Source organism: Triticum urartu, chromosome 3A, assembly GCF_056163025.1.
Source record: "Triticum urartu cultivar PI428250 chromosome 3A, HENAU_Tu73, whole genome shotgun sequence".
Taxonomy (NCBI): domain Eukaryota; kingdom Viridiplantae; phylum Streptophyta; class Magnoliopsida; order Poales; family Poaceae; genus Triticum; species Triticum urartu.
The window spans coordinates 262,850,950-262,873,615 of record NC_141875.1 but is presented as its reverse complement, the minus strand read 5'-3'; positions in this window follow the sequence as shown (position 1 = coordinate 262,873,615).

Here is a 22,666-nt window from a genome sequence, read left to right as displayed (position 1 = left end):
GAGCAAAGCAGTAACATAGCCAATCAACGGTTTGCTAGGACATGGTGGGTTAGAGGTTTGACATGACAATTTGGGAGGCATGATAAGCAAGTGGTAGGCATCGTAGCATAGGCATAGCCAAAGAGCGAGCATCTAGCAAATCAAAGATAGAAGTGATTTCGAGGGTATGATCATCTTGCCTGCAAAGTTGTCAGAGTTGACTGGATCCTCGAAAGCAAACTCAACGGGCTCCTCGTTAGCGAACTCATCTCCCGGCTATACCCAAACAAGACAAACAAGCAAAAGGAACACAATCAACCACGTGCAAAGCTCAAACAACATGATGCAAACATGGTATGCTATGCGGGATGCGAAATGTGATGCATATGCAAGATTTGACAAGGAATGAAAGAACTTGGCCTCAACTTGGAAATCCAAGAGTTCCACTGGAAAGGTGAGGTGATTTCGGTTGAAATCGATATAAAGAACACCGGAATCGGGTGCACGGTTTGGAAATGGCAAGCAAAACAAATATGGCACCGGTCTGCGATAAACAGCAAGTAGCCATCTAAATGCAACAAGTTAAATATGCTACAGCACTCAAACATGGCAACAAAATACATGGCAGGGATCCACTCATGAAGCTTGAAAAAAGATGAACACTGAGCTATGGCCAATTCATCCATTAACAGGTTCGAACAAGCATGGCAAAAGTGCAATTGGTAAACAGATTTCAGACTTAGTGAAATTAACACAAGCCTGGAATTTCAGATCAGGTAGCACACTTTGGAGCAAGAAAACTATATGCTACAGGAACTTAACATGGCAAAGCAAGGCATGGCATGGATCTACTCAAAGATCTTAACAAAAGTCCCTTAGTGACCTTGAGCCAAAAGGGATCAGAAAATACAATTGCAAGCATGTGAACATGGCAAAAACATAATCAGATCACAGACTTAGTGAAAAACTGGAGCATGCAAATATGATAGCAAGTAGGCATGTTTACGAGCTCGATGCACTCACTACAGAGCATGTCATGACAATCTAAGCATACACCCATCAATAATACACATTATACAAGCTAGACATGTCAAGAACAACAACATAGCATGCACGGATCAACAACAACATCCTCGGCAAAATCGCTAACAAGTAGACAATCTGCCCCGATTCACGAAATAGCAAAAGTAGAGCTCGATTGACTCAAGCTAGGGTGCTCCATAATTGCAAACAAAGACATGGATGGATAGAGCACTAGAAGATTAACAAATAATCCTTAATGATCATCCTCAAAAGAGGCACGGATCACTAGGAAACAACATGAACATATGGCATATAGATAAAACAGATCAAGGACTTAGTGGAATTGCTAAGTCCCTGAAATCAACACTAACGAATGCACCACTTTGCAAGCTTGTGCTAGTCACCACACATATCACAAAAATACATGGAAAGCACCTCTGTAAAGATGGCAAAGTATATAACAAAACTCATGTAGAGCTCAGGGGCATATCATGCACACACTAATCATGGCAAAAATGACAAATAGCTATTTGGTGCAGCAGATCTGACAACTAACTCAAATAGCTCTCTTCCAACAGCATTTCGGGCATCAAGATGAGCTCAAATGAAAATGATGCAATGAGATGAAATGATGTGTTCTCTGAGACGAACATTTTGATATGCTACACGCCCAAAACGGATCTACGGATGCAAAGTTACGGCACGATGAATAATGCTAAAATAAACTGGGACTTGGGAAAAAAATGAAGTCAACTCTAGAGTTTTTTTTGAATCCGGATATGAGATCCAGCGCGTGGATCGATGTTCGGCCGGGTCGGCACCGGAGTTCGTCGGGGAGGCGGCGGCCGGGCCCGGGAGAAGCTAGCCGGCGGGGCGTGGTCGCCGGAGTCGGAGGGGGGCCGCCGGAGTTGGGTCCGGCCGCGGCGCGGCAGGGCGGCGAGGACCGTGGCGGTGGGCGGAGATGGCCGCGGTGGCCGGAGCGGGCGGAGCTTCGCCGGCGGAGAGGCGGCGGCCGGCTCCGAGGAGGAAGGCGGCGGGGCGCTCGGGCGCGGAGCGGGGCGGCTCGGGCCGCGGGGGCTGGCCTTGGGCCTCGGCGGCGTGCGGGTCGGCGGCGGTGACGTGGCGTGTCAGGAGTGGTCGGCGGCGGGGGCGGACATGTCCGTCCTATGAGGTTTCGTCCGGCGGTGGCGGGGTAGATGGATCTAGGGTTTCGGGGGGAGAAGAACCCGTGGATTTCGGAGGAGGACCTATTTATAGGCATAGAGGGAGCTAGGAGAGTCCAAATGAGGTGCGGTTTTCGGCCACGCGATCGTGATCGAACGCTCTAGATGATGGAGAGGGTATTGGTGGGTTTTGGGCCAAATTGGAGGGGTGTTGGGCTGCAACACACACGAGGCCTTCTCGGTCCCTCGGTTAACCGTTGGAGCATCAAACGAAGTCCAAATGGTACGAAACTTGATAGGCGGTCTACCGGTAGTAAACCAAGGTCGCTTGGCAAGTCTCAGTCCAATCCGGAAATGTTTAACCCCCACACACAAAAAGAAGATAGAAATGACCACCGGAGGAGATAAAAGCGCCGGAATGCAAAACAGACAACGGGGAAAACGCTCGGATGCATGAGACGAACACGTATGCAAATGCAATGCACATGATGACATGATATGAGATGCATGACAACGACAACAACACACGGAGACAAAAACCCAAACCGAGAAAATAAAATAACTTAGCATCGGAAACGGCAAGAGTTGGAGTACATATTAGGTAAATCATATCCGGGGTGTTACAGTAGTATATGTTGATGTTGGTAATGGTCTTTTGTGCATAACTGTCGTCTGTCCCGGGTACCGTTGTTATGCATGTTTCCTTGCATCTAGTTAGTTAAATGCTTGCATGATGGCATTGTTGATATGTTCTTGCATGATTTTTATTGTTGATGCTAGTGGTCATGTTATGCTATGAGTAGTGTTGTACTGGTAATATTCATGCTCTTCATTATGCCATGCTCAGTTGGAGATGATTCATTGTTGACATGGTGGCTAGTTATGTTGCACCCGTGCTTATGTTGATATCATTCTCATACATTGTAATTGTATCATGTTATTTTATCATGGCTTAGCATATTTGCATTCAAGTTTAACCAGATTAAATTGAACTTGAACACCTGTTGGCTGAGTCATGGTGCCACCATATCGAACTGACCAGTGCAACCACGCCTACCATTATGGGAAGGTCCTAACTGGGTCTATTGTCGTGCCTCTCGCTGGTGCCTCCAACTAGGGAAGGTTATGGGCGTGCGGTACCCTGGCTCGGTAAGCAAACATAACCTTCTGTGCCCGTTGTTGTTATTATGGATCCGGTCCCCGTGAGGGACATTTGGCCACGATGGTGGTCGTTGTGTCTTTGGCAGACACGGGGCCACCCAGGACTAGCCCAGTTGGGAGTGGGTCGGAGTGGCCGGGAGAGTTTCATGGCAATAGATAGGTTTTGTGGAACGTTGTTGGTCCACCCGAATGAGAGTGCGAGCCCATGGGTTCCGTAGTGTGGGTACAATGTACTAACCTCTGCAGAGTGTATATTAAATCTATTGATAGCCGCGCCCGCGGATAAGGGCTCAGTTCGTAGTTGGTCACACTATGGGTCAACAGTAATAATAATAATAATGTGCTTAATAATAACCCCGGTTCGATGATGAGATAAGTTGGTTGTGATCGCCGGAATGATCACTACTTGAGACCAAGTGTTGGTCGTGGTTGGGATCGCTGGAATGATCACTGTGGTATCGAGTATACCGAGTTGTTGGATATTTGTGATGTTGTGCGAGAATCGTGGGTAAAGATCAAGCTCCTTGTGGTCATTTGATGATTACTACGGTATTGTTCATACCAAGCTTGATTTGATCCGGAGATGATCGTGTAATGTCTGAAGTTGGTAACTGATGCATGTGATGGTTACGAGGTAACCCGAGCAGAATAAATGGTGCATGTAGTGTCATAATGTTGCATGCTAGTATCATCAGATTTATATGTTCATGCCATGATCATATTGTTCTAGCGATATTATGTTCATATTGTTCATGCCATGTTATCCTGATGATATCATGATAATTCCTACTTAACATGTAATTGCCATGCTGTTGTTTGTCTTGAATGCTTCTGGTTATTGTGAGCTTGCAAGTACATTCAATGTACTGACCTGGCATGTCATGCCATCTTGCAGGTCGTTCCTGGATTGCTTGCTTGTTTGGTGTTGTTCCTGTGTTCGCGAGCTAGGATAAACATTCCAGCCAGAGTCCCTGCGGATTGGAGTCCATCATCGCCGTTCATTGTTCCGCTGCCAGTAGTTGTTCCGCTGCTTCGAGTTGTTATGCTGCTTGTATAGAGCAATCGTGGTTGGCGTAGTGTCTCCGTGGCGATGTTATTCATTGTAATATCGGAGACCTTGTATTCATATTCATGTTGTAATAGAGAGCCGGTTTGTTCTATACTAAGCAGTGCCGTATTCTAGAAGACTTCACCTCGATCTCTGGGCTGGAATACGGGGCGTTCTGGTTTTCTTTGAGCTGGGGTGCCACAGGCTTGGTATCAGAGCAGGTCTGGATGTAGAGCGTCCTAGTCCATTGGAACATTAGAAAATGGTAGTATAGGGTCTGGTTGTTGCCCTTGCTTGCTGCATTTGGTTGTTGCATTTGTTTGTTACATATAGTCTTATTTCTGAGTTAGTCCGAGACGCCATTCATGCCAGGAGATTGCTTGGTGTCGCTTTACCTCAGTCTCCGCTAGCTTCTCCAGATCGTCCGCCTCGTCCATCCGGAGTTTTAGAGTCCGCAGTTCCACTCGCTACTCCCTTAGCTTCCTCGTCAGTGCGAGAGTGTTTGCTCAAGCGTAGGATGTAGTCCTTCGCGTAGTGCTTGTGCATCCGCTGTAGTATCATGCTTGTGTGTGTCTGTGTGGAGCAGCTTTGTAGCTTGTTTGCTGTGTGCTTTGTTGCAATAAATTGTTTTCTCGTGCTTCTTTGTTTTGAATCCTTGGTGTTACCCCCTTATGGAAATTATTCCTCGACCGACACCGGATCAGAAGGAGCCGTAAGTATACAGATATACACCAAGAAATTTAGTTAAAAGCAATGAGGTTTTCAATCGACATCATTGTATTGCAGACATCCGTCCGGATACAAATTGTATTTTGATCAGACTTTCAGCAACAAGTACCTGTTAGAGATACACTTTATCACAGCAAATATTATATAAGAAATAGGACAAAATTGGATCAATCGTGCATTTCAAGTCAAAGGTACGGGCTATGCACAATGGTTAAATCTGCTACAAGTCACAATTAAAACATTGCGACCCAGAAGTCAGTCCAATTGCACGATGAATTCAGTAAGGACAGTCAGACAATTCTTGTCATATAAATAATCACTTGCCGTACCGACAAATATATATATATATATGTCATTTCATTCATCAAGAAAAGCAGTCCCGTCCTTCTCCACAATTTATTGACGAAGTGTACCAAGATAAGGTTCCCAGTCTGCATCGGTAGGGAGTGAATGGATTCCCATGCAAGCTATTCAGTCTTTTCAATGAAATACTACAAAAGCTTCTAGGAAAAGGTATTGAGTCTTCCCTAGCAAAGTCTTTAAGGGGGAAGCTTATGAGGTACGATACCCCGTTCTTCCTCAAGAAGATATCCACCGAAGGCTTCGAGCATAAGCCACCCAGTCTTCCTCAGCACGATATCCCGGTGGTTTCCAAACGCAACCTGCCCAATCTTCCTCAGTACGACACTAATACAAGACATTAAATTATGAATTGTCAGCATATGATAGTGTTTCCATGTGGCAGATCTGCAATAGTTGGTCTGAAACAAAAATCAGTCAGAACAAAGGTATGCCTCGAGAATCAGATATTACTTCATTCAATATGCTGCCAAGTCCATGCAAGTCTCTCACACAAGGAAGAATTCACGGTACACATCGGACAACCTCACCGGTTATTCAAGAAACAAAAAACCAGTGGCTGATGCCAAAATCAACAAGTATTGAAGGAAAGGCAACATTGAGACAATAATCTTGGCAGTGATTATCAAGATCAGTCCCGCACTTCCAACAATATGATGTTATTAACCCTGTCACTGTCCGGCATAATCCACAACAGTATTGAGATCTGTATAACCACACGTGAGCCGGATAAATATACCAAGGCTCAAAACATGAAGCAGACCAAGGTATGATTGCCAGGTATTGTATGTAACAGTATTCAGGGCCGCGAAAATAATCAAGGATATATATAAGCCCCGCTCTTTCAGTTGAGGATCCAGATGAAGAATGTAATAATGAACGAGCAAGACCAACAATATAGGTATGCCGGTTATTATGTGAAAAATGTGGATGCCCAAGACCGTCTTATTCCACGGCAAACCCAAGCAAAGATCCACCTAAGAGGTATACTCCATTGTGGTAAGGACCTCATTGCGAGGCCACCAGCTCAGTCCACAGCATGCTCAGATCTGTCAGCATTGAATACCCGAGTCTGTCCAGTTAGACTCATGGCCAGCTCAATATATTGACCTCAACACCCGCGATGGAGCATCACACAGACTGTTATTCCTAGGGAGATACTGGCAAACATGAAGAATTAGTGTGAAAACATATACTTTGAGGATTGTTATCTCTTGCATAGGGGAAGCCATTAAATGAATAGCCTGTGTGGATTGGATTCTTTGCCAAGATCACCGCCAGTCAAGTATGCAAATCTTATCATCAGGAGATGGTACATTTTTCTATCAGTCACGACAAGCGACAGTCAAACCTTTGGTACAACTAGGATACTCAAGACTGTGAAGCAAATCAAGATAAGTCAGAAACTTCTGCAAGATGTCAGAATCCGTTAGCAAAACAGGTATGATCCACCTCACTGCTTTGAACCCCAAAGGCATGCATATATTCGATGAATCCGATGCTTGGATAGAAAAGATTCTTTGTTCACGGGAAGATATGTTCCCCAACTTCGTGGAATATTCTCGGTACTCGATACGAGAATAGCATTTCCAACAAGGATCAATATCAAGAAGGACAAGTATGTCCGTACAAATAATATTTCGGATGCCAGCTCAGCCAACAGATATGCAAGAAATATTTGAGTTAGGATAAACAAGAACATATGTGGTACGTCCTATCAGAATGTTAGATACGGCGAAGCAAACCACCCCAGATCAAGACAGTCAGTTAGATCCAATTCAGTTGAAATATTATATAAGGAATTATAAAAGAAACCCGAGTTGGAAACGGTTTCTTCAAGTCAGAAAGATTATTTAACCCTAAGCAACCAAATCTCGAGGACGAGATTTCTTTAAGGGGGGAAGGTTTGTAACATCCTGGATCTTTGCCCTTTTCTTTTTCCTTTGATTTTCTTGGTTTCCAGTTTTGTTTTGCTTTTCCGTGGCTGTGTGGTTCTGAAACTTGGGAAGATAATGTATTCCTAGGTTTTATCCTAAGATCATGTCATTTCCATCCTTGACCTAACCCAAAAATTCTTTTGTTTGGAATATTCCTTTTCTAATAAAGGAATAACCCTTAAAACCCTAGGTTGTGAAGCAACCTATATTTATGTCACTCCTAAAATTCCCAAATAATTCTCATAATTTTTTGGGTCATATCTTCCTCAAATATGGTAAAATATTTCAGTGCCATGTTAAAAAATAATCCTCCAATAATTCTTTTCCTATTCTGTCCTAAATGGCACTTTGCAAAGGAAGTGCTATTTATATTTGCTTGATTGACCCCAAACTTCTTGGACAACTTTTCCTGTCCATATCATTGGCTCATGCTAAAATTTAACTCACTTTTCCTAGTAAATATTCCTGAGCAATTTTTCAAAGTTCTTATCTAAGGGAAGTGATTGTGAAGGAAGTACAAGCTAGGCATACCCAAATGAGGTGCAATTTTGCAAGGTCCTTCCTATGATAAAATAATGACCTCCACCAAATATGAGCTCATGTAACTCATCTATGTGAGCCCAGCTCCAAATCTTAGTTTCTGGTCAGATTTTCAGTTTGTGAAGCAACTATATTTTATATTGCTTCATTTGAGCTAAAAATTTACCAGGACATGCTTCTACCTATATCAACTCCCTCCACCAAGTTTACCTCAATTGGTTAATCCAATTGCCCTTTGTAATTTCGAAGTTCCTGTCCAGAATGAAGCTTTGTGAAGCAAGTGCCACTTTAGTATTTCCAAATGGCATGAAATATTTATAGCAGCTTCATATCATCATATAACACCTCTCTGCAAAAATTCATCTCACAGTGATCAAGTATGTGAGTGTATCATCCAAATCCCTGATTCTGGCCAGATTTGCACTTTCTACTGCAACCCTCATCTAAACTCCTCCTTTTGGTCTGATTTTTCGTGATCAGCATCACCTTAGTATGTGATCATCATTAGACAAACTCTTTACCACATTACCTAGCTGGTTTAACCATAGGAAGTTAGAAACACCTTCTTACTGATTTAGTTTTGAAACTAAGTGCAAATCTCTTCTTTGCCCCTAGATCGATTTATTTCCTCATTTTGACTGAGGGCACCAAGGTCCATCCACTGGACATGGTTGGCCACGCCAAAGAGCGCCGCTTGCGCCAGTGCGCGTGGTGATCACGCTTGCGTCATGGCTGCAGGCGTGCTCTGGCTTGTTTCGGCCACTATGCTCGTCTCCTCCCTCCTCCTCTCGACCTCAAACCTTGTCCAGGAGCTCGCCCGTGCTCGACTACGTCGCCCTGCATCGCTGCTTCGTCGCCGTTCGCCATCAATGCGTCGCAAACGCCATGCCCGTGCCACGCACTGCCTCTGCCCGCCATTAAAGCTTGGTTGGGAGCTCGCCCGTGAGCTCGAGAAGCCTCCCCGTGGCTATATAAGGCATGCCCGAGTCCCTCCGCACCTCACCAGCCTCTCCCCAAGCCTCCTCGCCCACCAGAACCCTCGGCCCGCTCCTCTTTTCGCCGGAGTTCGCCATGGCCGCCTCGGCCTTGGCATGATTCCGGCCAAACCAAGCCTCCCCTCGCTGTTCCGAGATGTCCATCGAGTTCCCCTCATTCCACTCAGCGGCCCCACCCCCTCGCCCCTCGCCGGAGCGCCTTGCTTCGCCGAGCACCTCTCCACCGCCCGAGCTCTGTGTAGCTTCCTCCGTCGCCGTGGCCTCCCCTCCTCTCCACCTCCCACCGGCGCTCGTTCTACCTCTGAACGGGACCACCTCGTCTCCATGAAGCCGTAGGTGGCCTTAGCTTGACCAGAGGTGGACGGAGTTGGCCGGGCCCTTCGCCGAAGTCCGCCGCCTGTGTTCGTGTCCCCGCGAGCCGTCACCGCCCTTGCCTCTCCCTGGCGCTGCTGCTGCTCCAGGAGGAGGCACCGCGCCGCCCCGTACCCTCCGGTGGCCGCACCCTGGCCGGAGGTGGCCTGAGCCGGCTGGCCCCCTTGCCACCCCTCCCCTGCTTCCTCTCCTCTGCTCACGGGAGCACAGGAGCGAGAGGAAGGAGACGACCCAATCGCCCCCACCCCTTGCCAGCTCAGCCTAAGTGGAGACGTATTTCTCAGAATACGTTTTCCTCTCAGGAAAGCATTCTTTCATTCTTCTTCAGCCTTACATACATTTTCTCAGTTCTGAAAACGCATTCCTTTGAAAGGCGTTTTCTATTTTCAGTCGCCAGGGACTTGTTGGTGATAAATTTTTCCCAGATTAGTTCCTGTTCTTCCAACCTTCACAACTTTTCAACCGTAAATCCGATTGAGGTGAAACCAGCGCTCACTTCTTCATCTCGTCGAGCTCTATCTTTTGGTAACATTTTCACTAGGTGATTTCACAGTGAAAATGACCATTTTGCCCTTGCCTCTAATCAGCCCTCTCCGAGAGGAAACCGTCCAACATTTCGTTCCGCGGCTTCACCGCACTTTTCCTGGAGTCTCCGTCACCCCAGGCAAGCCACAATACCCACTTGCATGATAGTCATGCAGTAGCTATGGTTTTCAACTTGAATATTTATTAAATGTTTGCTTGCTTAAAATATGGTTATAGTTGTTTCGATAATGCTTATGGATTCATGCTTACTTTCTTGCTATGTTGTTATGCACCTAGTTGTCATGCCCTGCTAGTTGCTAGTATTCTTTTCATATGCTTATGCTTGCTAGTAGTATATGTTGATGTTGGTAATGGTCTTCGGTGCATGACTGTCGTCTGTCCCGGGTACCGTTGTTATGCATGTTCCCTTGCATCCAGTTGGTTAAATGCTTGCATGATGGCATTGTTGATATGTTCTTGCATGATGTTTATTGTTGATGCTAGTGGTCATGTTATGCTATGAGTAATGTTGTATTGGTAATATTCATTCTCTTCATTATGCCATGCTCAGTTGGAGATGATTCATTGTTGATGTGGTGGCTAGTTATGTTGCACCCATGCTTATGTTGATATCATGCTCATACATTGTAATTGTATCATATTATTTTATCATGGCTCAACATATTTGCATGCAAGTTTAACCGGATTAAATTGAACTTGAACACCTGTTGGCTGAGTCATGGTGCCACCATATCGAACTGACCAGTGCAACCATGGTTACCTTTATGGGAAGTTCCTAACTGGGTCTATTGTCGTGCCTCTCGCCGGTGCATCCAACTAGGGAAGGTTATGGGCGTGCGGTACCCTGGCACGGTAAGCAGACATAACCTTGTGTGCCCGTTGTTGTTATTATGGATCCGGTCCCCGTGAGAGACGTTTGGCCACGACGGTGGTTGTTGTGTCTTTGGTAGACACGGGGCCACCCAGGACTAGCCAAGTTGGGAGTGGGTCGGAGTGGCCGGGAGAGTGTCATGGCAATAGATCGGTTTTGTCGGAACGCCGTTGGTCCACCCGAATGGGAGTGCGAGGCCATGGGTTCCGTAGTGTGGGTATAGTGTACTAACCTCTGCAGAGTGTATATTAAATCTATCGATAGCCGCGCCCACGGATAATGGCCCAGTTCGTAGTTGGTCACACTATGAGTCAACAGTAATAATAATAATGTGCTTAATAATAACCCTGGTTCGATGGTGAGATAAATTGGTTGTGATCGTCGGAATGATCACTATTTGAGACCAAGTGTTGGTCGTGGTTGGGATCGCCCGAATGATCACCATGGTATCGAGGATACCGAGTTGTTGGATATTTGTGATGTTGCGCGAGAATCGTGGGTAAAGATCAAGCTCCTTGTGGTAATTGATGATTACTACGGTATTGTTCATACCAAGCTTGATTTGATCCTGAGATGATCGTGTAATGTTTGAAGTTGGTAAGTGATGCATGTGATGGTTACGAGGTAACCCGAGCAGAATAAATGGTACATGTAGTGTCATAATGTTGCATGCTAGTATCATCAAATTTATATGTTCATGCCATGATCATATTGTTCTAGCGATATTATGTTCATGTTGTTCATGCCATGCTATCCTGATGATCTCATGATAATTCCTGCTTAACCTGTAATTGCCATGATGTTGTTTGTCTTGAATGCTTCTTGTTATTGTGAGCTTGCAAGTACATTCAATGTACTGACCTGGCGTGTCATGCCAGCTTGCAGGTCGTGCCTGGATTGCTTGCTTGTTTGGTGTTGTTCCTGTGTTCGCGAGCTAGGATAAATGTTCCAGCTAGAGTCCCTGCGGATTGGAGTCCATCATCGTCGTTCGTTGTTCCGCTGCCAGTAGTTGTTCCGTTGCTTCGCATTGTTATGCTTCTTGTACAGAGCAACCATGGTTGGCGTAGTGTCGCCGTGCCGATGTTATTCATTGTAATATCGGAGACCTTGTATTCATATTCGTGTTGTAATAGAGAGCTGGTTTGTTCTATACTAAGCAGTGTGGTATTCCAGAAGACTTCACCTCGATCTCTGGGCTGGAATACAGGGCGTTCCGGTTTTTCTAAGCCGGGGTGCCACAATAGTATAATACATATATAGATTATAGTATCATATATAGATCATATTTATTACCATGCATGACACAAATTAGCATCGCATTTAACATGATACAGTATCTACCTATATGTTACTCTAACCCTCTTTATATATATTTAATTCTTTGCCACATTAGCATACTTGTGCTATTCCCGAGTGCGTGACATCGACGACTATGATACAACCACTATGGCCGGCCTTATATAGTGGGGAGTATCATAATATATATATATATAGTATCATGCGTATGATACTAGTGTATGATACTACGTACGTACCTTCATAGTGCATATATAGTATCATAGAGTAGTATATATCATAGATGACCGTATTTATGGCCATGCATGACACAAAGTAGTATAGCATTTGTTATATATATATATGTTATGGTATCTACCTATGTTACTGCTTCTTTGCCACATCATCATATTTTCTATTCCCGAGCAGTGGCGGCTCCAGGGGTCTTCCCTGGACTTCCATGGAATACCAAAGCCATTGGCATACTGCTGATAGCTTGTTGTATATTGTTGTTATATTGCCATAAAATTGCACAAATGAATACCAATGAATACCAAGGAACAAATTCCTGGCGCTGCCACTGTTCCCGAGTGCATGATACCGGCTATGATACCCCCACTGTGGCCACCCTAATAAGGCTGGTCGTAGTACGGGAGTATCAAGCTGTATGATGCATGCCAACTAGACTTTTTGGATGATGTGGCACACAGTTAAATGAGGAAAGAGAGGGTGTGGTATCATATCATGATACCATATCATATTAAATGTTGTACTACTTTGTGTCATGCATGGCAATTAATAAGGCAACCTACGATACTAACTTATGATACTATGCATGCGCCCATTACAGAGGTATTGCCGATCATATACTTGTATTATGCATATATATACTCCCTCATTTCCGGTTTATAGGCTTATCTCAAAATTTTAGTTTTTCCATTTTATAAGGCTCAATTTGGTTGTTCCCCATCACATGTTGAGATTCCAAGGTGCATTAAATCATTGCATGCATGCAAGTATTTATTAAGAGAAAGTTGACCAATGCATGTATTATAATTAATACATTGGAAAACATAATTTTTTGAGGAAAATAAAAGCATCAATTGGGTGTTTTTGCAAACTACAAAAAGTATTCCACCACTCACCATCTACCTTGGTTGGTGAGATTTTTGAATTGAGCCCTATAAGGCTGGCCATTATGGGAGTAACATAACCGGTAACATGCACTTAGGACTAGCAAACATGCTTATGTGGCACACAATTAAAGAAGAGAGAGAGGGTTAGAGTAACATAGGTAGATACTGTATCATCTTAAATACTATGCTACTTTGTGTCATGCATGGCAATTAATATGATCATCTATGTTACTACTTTATGATGCTATGCACTATGGAGGTAGTATCATACACTAGTATCATATGCATGATACTAGTATATGATACTCCCCACTATGAGTAGCCTAAGGCTGGTTGTAATGGGGAGTAGTATCATATACTAGTATCATGCATCTGATATATACTCCCTCCGTTCCAAAATAGATGACTCAACTTTGTACTAAATTTAGTACAAAGTTGAGTCATCTATTTTGGAACGGAGGGAGTACTAGTGTATGATACTACTTCCGTAATGCATAGTATCATAATTAAGTTAGTATCTTAGGTTGCCTTATTAATTGTCATGCATCACACAAAGTAGTACAACATTTAATATGACATGGTATCTTGATATGATACCACATCCTCTCTTTCATCATTTAATTGTGTGCCACATCATCCAGAAAGTTTAGTTGGCATGCATGACATCGCTTATGATACTACCATTACAACCAGCCTAAACTGGAAAGGAGGGAGTAATACTAGCTAGTCTATGATATACTAGCTACCTCACTAAGAGCATGGTTAATAATACAGCCAAGGGTCGGCTATAAGATGTTGCCATGTCATATACAACCAACCTCTTAGTGGGCATGTACAATAATAAGTTTTAAACACGTACTAGTTTATCAATAGTTGGCCCACCTTCAATCCTCACAAAGTGTCTTGGGTCTCGTGTTGCAGCTGTCTCTACTAACCAAGAGCCCGCTTCTCTTCTCTCTCCTCTTCTCTTTCCTCCAACTAAAGCACATATATATTATTCTATTCCTTATAGCCTGCTTAGACTACCCATAGTGGGAGTAACATAGGTAGTAACATTACATGTATCTAGATAAAATAAATGATGTGGCAAGCAATAAATGAAGAAAGAGAGGAAAGTGGTAACATAGCTAGTTACTAGTAGTACGAGTAACATCACACATCTCAAGGCAAGATGAGTCTATAGCCTAATAAATGAAGTGTTGCATGTTACTACACATATGTTACACCCCACGATAGAGGTAGTAACACAAGACTAGTAACATTCTATGTTACTACCCATTGGGCTAGTCTTATGTCACTCTATTGTACTTGCTCTAATGCATAGTATCATAGAGTAGCTAGTATCATATGTAGTACTTCATTTATATTGTCATGCATGACACATAGTAGCATAGCATTTATTATGATATGATTTCATGCTATGATACTTAAGCCTCTCTTTCTTCATTTACTTAATTCTATGACAACTCGTCAAAATTGCCTAGTAGGCATGCATGATACTAGCTATGATACCCCCTTACTATCAGCCTAGCAAAGAAGGTGTACAAATCATTTGTGCGTCGTTTTTGAGTTTTCATCCGTTTGTTCGAGAAGCGGGGAGAAGTTTCAAACATTTCGGCCGCGAGGTTCGACCACAGGCCTAGGCCTAGTTGGTAATTTAATTACAGGAAATTCAGATGGAGTTCAGACATCATCAAAATCGATGTGCATGCTCTCACGACCCTGTGGAAAAAATGGTAAAGTTTGGCACAAGTGTTGATGACCGCTCCTTCCAAACCGGAGCATCTCACATGAAGGATCATGGTTTTCCAAAAGGAGACGTGTCAATTCCAACTCTTGTGGCCCGTGACTTCATCGTTTGGCCACAAAAATTTTTCCACGGTACGCAATCACCATTATACCTCGGGTTTGATTTTCTAACGCTTTTCAGGTATCGTTAGCTATATTTAAGACATTTTTTGAGATTAACGTGCATTTTGTGCATAAAAATAAAATTACAACTGGAACTGCATGTGCTGTCGAAAGGGATGAGGATCACCGTTTGATCTGGGAGCATCCAACGGTGCAGACGTACGATCCGTGGGGCTTGGGTTCTGGCCAATCAGAAAGCATGACTCAGGTCTCTGGGCGGGGTGGCGGGGTTTGGTCGGCACATGACTTTCATCAATGAACCGTGTGGTATTCGCAAACCAGATTGCATATTTTTGTTCACACATACTGTAGTGAGATCAATTAAGTGTGCTACCCCTATGATATAATAATAATAACAAAAAACAGTTCATATTCATTGCCTGAGCTGACAACATATCAAGGTCGACATATTAACGGTTCTTACATCAACAGAAAACCAGCCATAACTCACAAATTCAGTACACGCGACAGTTCTAAATTGAACGAATTAAGTTACAGTGTAGGCATAAGGACTAGTCTTACGGCTTAATTCCCATGTACATGGGGGAACTGGGATCATTAAGTTGACCCCGAATGAACTTGGGGTTTTTGATGATTTTACGTTGCTCTGTTACACGGGTGCGTGATCCCTTGGCCGGCAACTCATCATATTCATCGTACTCGTCCTCATCGGCAACATCATCGACACCCAGTACCCTTCTCTTCCCATGCATCACTAAATGGCAGTTCTTATGCAAGGGGTCTTCCACAAAGAAAATGGGTCCGCGTGATATGCCATCGTTGTCCTTTTAACACAGATCTTCCTGTGCTCATCAATCCTTACCTGACCAAGAAGGATCCATGCACACCTGAATAATGCCACCTTAACTTTCACATAGTCAAGCTCCCAAATCTCTTTGATGGTTCCATAGTATACCCTTTTATCAGCTTCATTTACAGTCATGCATTCTATTCGAACAGAGCTGTTGTGATACGAGGTCTTCTGATCATGTTTCTCAGTGTAGAACGTGTATCCATTTATGCCATATGCTTGGTTTGTCAACACCGTAGGTGATGGCTTTTGTGCCAACCATGTAGCAATGTCATCAATGGATCCTTATGCCAAACGATTCTTCAGCCATTCAGCGTAGTACTTAGTGTGCTCCTTCATCTCCACATCTGATGAAGGCACCATTGGTAAGAAGCTTTGGCGTATCTCCGCCAAGTGTTCTTCGGCATAAGCGCTGAGAATTGATCTGTTAAGCAGTACCGTCAAATGGGCTTTCTCTGCCAATTCTCCGGGTGCAGCAATTTGCGTGCCAACAAGGACCAGCTTACCTTTCAGCCTTCCCTGGTGGCGGGAGAGGGGCAAACCTATAGATCTTTGTTTCATGTATTCGGTGCAAAACTCAACCACCTACTCCGCGGTATAACCTTGTAGGATGCTTGGCTCTGGATGGTTTCGGTTCTGACAAAAGCGCTTCAGTTTTCCCATGAACCGCTTGAAGGGATACATGTTACGAAGAAACACAGGACCACAATAATTTATCTCGTCGACAAGGTGCACAGTGAGATGGACCATGACATCAAAGTATGACGGTGGGAAAAACATCTCTAGGTTGGAAAATATTCTTGCAATATCATCTTGCCTATGATCAAACTCTTCAGGATTTACAACTTTCTGCCATAGTTGGTTGAAGAAATCACAGAGGTCAATGAGTGTGTTTCTTATATCTTTGTCCATCAGATTCCTGATGGCCACCGGGAGGATTTGTGTCAACATTACGTGGCAATCATGTGACTTCATGTGTCCCAACTTCATTTCACCTGAGCTCACATCGACGAGATTTCTGATGTTTGCACAGTAGGAAGAGGGTTTCTTAACTGACAACAAATAGGTGAAGAACTATGTTGCTTCTTTTGTACTGAAATTGTAACTCTGGCGAGCTTTGATGAATTTTTCATCATCTTCTGCTTCACTCTTGTGTTTTGAATGATCAACAAGCATATCGAGTCATGAACCGTCACCATCCTTTCTTTTACCTTTAATCTCGAGCAGAGTACCAATGATGCTTTTTCATACGTTCTTCTCTACGTGCATGACATTGATGCAGTGACATACATGTAGAATCTCCCAGTAAGGTAATTTCCAGAACACCAATTTCTTCTTAAACACTTGATCCTTGGGTGTTTTTTTCACCGTCAAAGGGTGGTTCTTACCAAGCACAACATTAATTTTTTTTAGCCATGTTGTGGACCACCTCCCCGTCATAGGGTCTTGGGCCCGCACCTGCCTCTACCATACCATCAAATTCAGCTTTCATCTTTCGGTATGGGTGATTTTTTAGTAAGAACCTACGATGACGCAAATACACTGTTTTGCAGGAGTTGGGAAGTCTTCTGCTAGCTGTCCCATCCATGCATGTGACACACCCTACATCTCCCTTTGTTTTCTTCCCTAATGTGTTGCCTAATGCCGGCATATCTTGAATGGTGTGGACCAGCATCGCATGAGATCGAAAATCTCCTTTTTGTAAGCATCGTAACATTTTACAGCAGGCGCATCTATCCACACTGTTAGCAGTTCTTCTACCAGTAGTTGAAAGTAAATGTCAATGTCCTGTCCAGGTTGCTTCGGGTCTTGGATAATCATTGACATCATAATGTATTTTCTTCATACACGACCAAGGAGCTAGGTTATATATGCACAGAAGCACCGGCCATGTGTTGTGATTGGTGCTCATCCATGACCTCCTCTTCACCGTGTCTGGTCCAATGTGTATATCCATCCATGAATCCCCTAGAGACTAAGCGCATCTGGACATCTGCAACTTCATGTGACTCTGTATTGGCACAATCAGTACGTGAGCACAGGATGTAATCCACATCACCAATTCTCTTCTTTGTACTTTCAGCCAAATTCATGAACTCTGTCACGCCACTGATAAAATCTGCGGTTTTCCGATTCTTCATCCATCGACATTGTTCCATCTACAGCACATGAATGGTAATTAAAAACAAAACAACAACATTAATACATGGATTAACTGCTGCCCAAAGATGCGTGCATAAATCATAAGGTTCTATTTTAATAATTACTGAGGGGCGCTCCATGTTGTTATCCAGACGTGCAATGACAAGAATTAATGGCCATTCAATTTACACGCAGAGTACTAGTACAACACTACACTTAAGAATTGAATACCTTAATGAAGCCACTCACAAAAAGAATACCTAATTAATTAGCCGTGCGGCGACCTACACCCAGCAGATATACAAGCGCGATGTAGCGACACGTCGAGATAGCAGGGTTGAGGAGCAAAGCTTTGTGTGGCTGCCGCCTGATGTTCGACCTCCACTATCCCGCGATCGACCGCAATGGATGCGCTCGAAGCACGCCGCCACCGACCTCGATGGTTGAGCTCCTCCTATCTCCCGCCGTAGACCGAGGATTGACCTCCTATGACGCCGCCATCGCCCATCGATCAAGGATTGACCTCTTCTCCGATAGCCGCTGCCTAGGCCGCCGCCACGATCTCTATATGCAGAGCGGCTGTTTTTTATGGATATCCGCAGAGCGGCTGTTTACATGGTATCTCACCGTAACTCAATTACATGGACAGGGTAGTACATCACATACGGTTATGTAACGACAACCCTATCTAACCTATGTTGTCTTCTCACACGGTTTGGTGCGGAAATCGTGTGTGACATTGTAATACCTAACACAAACGACATGTATAAATAGTGTGTCGTATACAACATATAGTGCCATAAGTAGTTCCTGGACGTTAGTTTATCTCCACCGTTTCCCCATTTCCCCCAAATCCCTACATAGGCTCCAAATTTCCTCGCGTGGCGCTGACATTGGGGGAATGCGGACGAGTGGTGCTAATGGTTTCGGTGCGGCTGCCCCTACTCGTACCGCCACCAAGACGGCAATCGCCACCGAGCACTTGCCTAAGGTCATCAGAAGACAGGTGTACTACAGATCTGAATCGTCCTGTCAGGTTCCAATATATCTCGATCTTTTTTAGCATGTCCAAAGTATAGCTCCTTGTTGAATCCATCCTGAATGCCCCCCCGAAGAAAGCGATCTGCCGCCAGATCCGGGGCTTAACTCCAGACTCCGGCAACATGAGTTTGACTCCGAGTTTTGCGCCACCGAGAAGTACCAAAAGCTGAGTTGTGCGCACGGGCGCACTCCCGCTCGATGCGTATGCACTAAGGGATTCGACATTGGCAGGCGGTTTCTCAGTTGCCCCTTAGAGGTTAGTGCTAATTAAGTTCATCATTTTACTTCAGTTAATGCCCCTACTCATCCAGAATACTATTTAACATTGGCAGGGATATGAGGCTTGTGCCTTTGTTAACTGGATGGATGTAGAATGGCATGGCAAGGCTCTGATTGTTATCACCAAGATCGCAGAAGATAACATAAAGCGGAAGAAGAAACTGGCTGATGTGGAATGTACAATCAGTATGATGAAGCAAGAAAGAATCAATCACAGGCAACATATGAAAGCAAGAGCCAAGAAGGAACTAGCAGGTGTAGTTGTGGTTGTCGCATTAGCCTTGTTCTATGCACTGTTTGCAATGATTATTAGGGGTTTCGTTTGACAATATTGTTAAAGCACATCTAGATGTGATCTAAAGTAATGCACATCTAGGTCCTATGCCATTGATGTTACACGAAGATTCGTGCAGATATTTTCTTTGTCTTTTTTCTTTTCCTTTCTAGTTTGATTATTACTGGCTTTATCAATAAGAAGAGCTAAATGTATTGCTTGGCAACTGTCCTACTCCGTTCGTACCGGTACCGGTGCATAATCCCAAAACACGTTCCTTGTTTTTGTTCTGAAAAAGGAAACAGCCAAATATCCAATAGGAGTCCTACGCAACCCCGGAATTTGGAGCGACTAGGTACAAATAATTGCTATTGATTATATCAGCGGTTAGATAATACGTCAACCCCCGCTTGAATCCCCGCTTCAATTGGTAGTTCCTCTTATCTGCATACCCCACTTAAGTGTCATCTTCATCGTCCCCGGCAGGCCGCGCTACACACTGGCACACACTCTGTAGCCATCTCAAGCGACAGCGAGGACGACAGTTCGGCCAACAGTCTGGTGCCTGATGATAGGTCAATATCGGAATCATCCCGCTCGTCTTCCATAAGTCCGGCGTCGAGCCCAGACCTCGATTATATCCGGTTCATGGAAGGGATGCTGCCTCCGGAGTCATCAGATGACAACCATACAGACGAGGAGCCGTTGGAGGACGAAGAAGAGGACGACGACGATGAGGAGGAGGAATGGTCGAACAAGGAGGAGGAAGACGACGACATCAACGACGATGACGATGGCGGCGGCATTGAAAAGCCAACGGTCAGCGGTAAGAAGTGTCCTCGCCAAGACGATGTCACGGGGCCATCCAGCAACAACAACAACAAGAAGAAGAAGGACTAAATTAAGCAAACTGTATATATCTCTATTTATCCTGTCAATCTCATCACAGACGGTTAGTAATATGTATTCGATAGAGATCTTCTACATTGTCGCCAACAGGTTGGTTTGTTGAAATGTGTCCCCTCACGAGCACACAATTCACAAAAAAGACCGTATGGTTGTATATAATGATCGCACACAATTCTGATTACCGACCTGTTTGCCGGGTATCACACACATCTTGTTACGTCGAATCATTTGTGTTCACCTCAACATCGCAAACGGTTCATCGGAGTGAACTGTATGCCGTATATCGCACACACCTTGATCTGGCTGCCAATTTCTGTTGTTTTGTCTCATCGCAAACACTTCGTACAGATCAACCATATGCCCCTCATCGCACACGCAACTAAAATATGAACCGTGTTTGATGTATCATTCATCGCAAACATTTTGCTTCTTTTTGACGGTTTTTTACATCACCGTTTGCGATTAATGCATCACACACAATTTCGTCAAAGGGTATCTGATCGTAGTGTCACGTTAGCAGCATCCTGTAGTAGTGGTAGGAGTAGAGAAACATGTATAAATTGTAACATTTGGTTCTGCTCCTTGGCACGATCAATAGATAGAAATAACGATTGGAAACGCTAGGGTGGGCATTTTTGTGACATATAAGCAAGGTAGTAGCTAGGTTGGCGCATCGTCGATTTGCTCACATGCGGTCCTACATGTTCTAGTGTTTCTAGCAAGATGCCCGTGCGTTGCATGAAGTTTATGGAAATGGTAAGCACAACTTATAAATTGATATAAATTGATGGATGGAGTACTAGTTACAGTGATGCATATAATTAAGCAAAGGGATCGCACATGTCTGTATTGACTGGAACGAGAATGCAATAGCACAATGAGAATTAAGGCCATGATGATGCAATCGTAGTGGTGGTTATAGGAGGCAAGAATAAAGATGCATCCATCAATGTATGACCTCATCCTCCTCAACTCAGTGCGCCAGGCCACCGACCGACGGTTTTGTGGCGAGGTCAAGGTGCTTCTCAGCAAAGGCATCCAAGGCTTCCAGTCGGTTGAGGAAGGCCAACATCATAGCGTCCTCACTAGCCTCATAGATACCTATGTACACGATTTGGTCGTACACGTCGATGTGTAGTTTGATTAATTCTTGCAGGGCGAGGCGCCTCGCGGCGAGCGCGACCTCCAGGTGGACATTCTTCATGGTGTTGGTGGGCAGTCGCAGGGCCACCAGTGCTTGAAAGAGGTTCCGGCAATGGATGCCGATATGGGTGGCAGGCAATGAGGAGCCCAGGCACGCGGGCTGGAGGAGTATGGTGATGTCGTCCATGAGCTTCTTGACGATGGTGAACTTGTTGGTGGTGGCAACGATCATCTGATCCAACTGAGAGTCGTAGCTGGCGTCGATGGCGGCCATCCACCAGCCGGCTGCCAACACCGTCTGTAGTCGATCCTCGGCGCCATGCTGCAGGCCGACGTCATAGACCATCTGGCACAGCCGTTGGCTGCTCACGTGCATCGCCGCCATGGGTCTCGAGTGAGCACTTTTGCTCTTAATGTAGGTGCTTAGGCAAATGCTTAGGTGCGTATGATGTGGCAGATGCATTGGAATGGAGGGGCGCCTTTATATGAGTGCAAACTGCGTTGCATTCACGTCGTGCTGCCTCTTTTCGGGGTCCTCCTCCCATTACTTCCCTCATGCATTCATGATGCTAATTGAAGGAGGATGCATCATTGGCTGTTCAACATTTGGGGAACCGCCACCCTCTCCCTCGTCTGCATTAAAGCCGTATCGGGAACTGCGCCGCCCGCTGTCAAATCGAATAGTACTGCGCTGCCCGCTGCACGCCCAACTGAACATGCCTCCTCACCTCCATCAAACACCTCCATTAAACCCGCATGCAAACCAAGAAACCTACTCTAGCCACCCGTCTGTTCATGAGCGGGCTGGAATTAAACGCAACGCCGGCCAAGCTCCTCCTGTCGGCCCTTAGTTTAAACAAGGCCAGACGCCGGCCATGCTCCTGCCGTCCACCCTCTATTTAAACGAGGCCAGACAGACAACGCGCAAGAATTTCACCCCTCCGCCGCTCCACCATCTCCTCATTCACCATTTTCTCCACTCTTCTGATGGCTTCCGAGGAGCCGTTCTCCGGCATACTAC